Source organism: Oratosquilla oratoria, chromosome 41 (genome assembly GCF_046742065.1).
Source record: "Oratosquilla oratoria isolate Oo_2021 chromosome 41, ASM4674206v1, whole genome shotgun sequence".
NCBI lineage: Eukaryota > Metazoa > Arthropoda > Malacostraca > Stomatopoda > Squillidae > Oratosquilla > Oratosquilla oratoria.
In genome coordinates, this window is record NC_134817.1 from 24852197 (window position 1) to 24854696 (window position 2500).

A 2500-nucleotide genomic window follows, 5' to 3' on the forward strand; every position below is an offset into this window, starting at 1 on the left:
TAGTAGAAAACATGTTGATGAATGGTACTCTATCTGATTTGTATCGCTTCGAGTAGTTGAAATTGTCTGTAGTCCTCACAGCTGCCAGTGATTCTAGTTTAATCAATCAACGTCTCCGTACTAATTTGTTGGTTGTGGTGTAATTTGTGATATTGCTTAACAACTCCTTCTTGCTGATCGAAAGTCAAGTGACGGCTAAGCGTACGTCTTGTATGGCCAATATAAGTATGAATTAGAGGTGCGCAGTCCTCACATTTGTATTCGTAAACTACATTGGCTCTGTATGTAGGGGCCCGTCTGAAAAGTTTGTTGCTCATAATCGGTGACAAAGTTTTACGGTTTTTGTAATAAATGAGGATACTGAATTTGTTGTTCTCAATTGTAAGGTGGCAATTTTTGTGTACAATGTTTTTGATTGCCTTTTCGTCTTTTTTGTATGCATCAATGACAGTGTTTCGGTGAAATATGTTGATGTATTTGATATTATGTGGTGTGCTGGGGGACTTGAGTATATCTCATACCCTGTTGGATATGAGATCGAAATCTGAGTTAGAATATCCATTATTAGTGAGTCTTTCTCTAAGGTGTGTTAGCTCACAGTGCAAAGCTTTCCAAAAGGAGCACATTGTCACCTCTCGCCTAATGTAAGCTCCAATTACGTCTTTCTTGTACCTGTTGGTACACTCATCGAGATCATTCATGCATTTATCCAAATTGTTATGTTCGCGGTACACTGAAGTAGAGTCCACCAATACATCCAAGAAGGGGAGTAAACTTTTATTCTTTTCTTTGAATCACAACCTTGAAATTCTTGGAGGCGTTGTTTTTGGTTTTCAAGAAGGTGTTGAGAATAGGAACTGACAAAAATGTCGTTAATGTACCCATAGTATATCTTTGTGACTAAGTTCCAGACGAGAGGCTACACTCTCGAAATTAGTTTGGTATTGAAATGAACCGAGTTAGTAGTGTGTCAAGTTATTACAAATAGATTAACATGCTCAAACCATAAAGACTCGATGACATTAAGATTACATAATGGACCATACGAACTGTCGTTGGGGAATGATCAGGTCAAGTTCCAGATCATTCCTTTTTGTGCGATCTGCGTGGCACAACGGTAACGTCATTGCCTTGTAATAATCAATCGCACAACCAACGTTTCGAGTCCCAGTCGCAGAGCTTGGTCATCCAATTCGTAGAGTGTACAATCCGGACTTGCAGTCAAGTACCGACTGAGAGGCAAACCTCTTAGGGGTGGAAAATTTGTCTTGAACTGAGCTTGTAGTGTGTCATCTAGTTTGGCGATTTCGTAGATCTTTGTAACACCTTTGACATGATACCACTTCTCTCGAAGACTAAATAAAAATACACTCACAATCGAACAAAATACATTATTGGGATGAAGAAGTGAATACAAAATGTATGATTTGTACGACTCTATGAGTTATCTCCAGCTGGTTAATTTATCGAATTAATTTCAACTAGTCACTACCTCGGTAGGAGTAAAGAAAAAGGTCATTGTAGCGACACCAACACCACTAACAACATCACTAACAACAACAACACTAACAACAACAACAACAACAAAATATACAATAGCCATATCCCCCCTTATGAAGGGTGACCAAATCAAAGCGAACTTTTTGTCTTGACTTTTTGTCCGGAGAAGAGAGAGAATACAAAAACATGGTCTATGCATAGTCTCTCCATTCATTCGCTTTTTACGACGCGCAGGGAACAATGTGGCAATATTTTCATCCCCAACCTGAGTAATGAAGAGAATAAGCATGTCACTAGCTGGTAGGTAGGGTTCCCTATGTTTTTCTTTTCTTCTCCTTCTTCTCTCTCTCTCTCTCTCTCTCTCTCTCTCTCTCTCTCTCTCTCTCTCTCTCTCTCTCTCTCTCTCTCTCTCTCTCTCTCTCTCTCTCTCTCTCTCTCTCTCTCTCCCCCCCCCTCTCTCTCTCTCTCTCTCTCTCTCTCTCTCTCTCTCTCTCTCTCTCTCTCTCTCTCTCTTATCATCTCTATTTATTTTTCTTTGGCTTTCTCTTCCTCTTCTCTGATTCCTTTTCGAACCCGAGGTATCGAATTTAATTATATTTACATTCTCTCCCTCGGACACTTTGCGGCGACATTCTGATGACGGTTATGGCCGTTAAAAGACGTTAAAATATTTTCACATTGTTGTGAATATTAGATAATGTTGAGAGCTTCAGGCGTTGAAGTAACCCCCTCCCCCTCACCTCCTCCACACTTCACTCTCTCCCATTCCACTTCCTTTACCTCTCTTTCCCTCCCCCTCTCCTCATTACCTTTCCCTCTACCTTCCCCTCCACTTTCCCCTCCACCTGCTCTACCTTCTCTTCTATCTTCTGCACCCTGTACCCTCTCCCATCCCCTACTCCTCCCCCTCCCATCCCTTTTCCCCTCCCACTTTACCTTCCCCTCTATTCTGAACCCTCTCCCACCCACCTCCTCTTCATACTTCTCCTCCTCTTCATCT

The 2500-nt window shown here is 41.4% G+C and overlaps 1 protein-coding gene across 1 annotated transcript in view; it reads left to right on the plus strand.

Annotated features, from left to right (window-relative positions):
- The window catches only part of LOC143021049 (uncharacterized), a 364105-nt gene that overhangs the window by 86305 nt on the left and 275300 nt on the right, over positions 1–2500 (plus strand). The window lies entirely within an intron of this gene.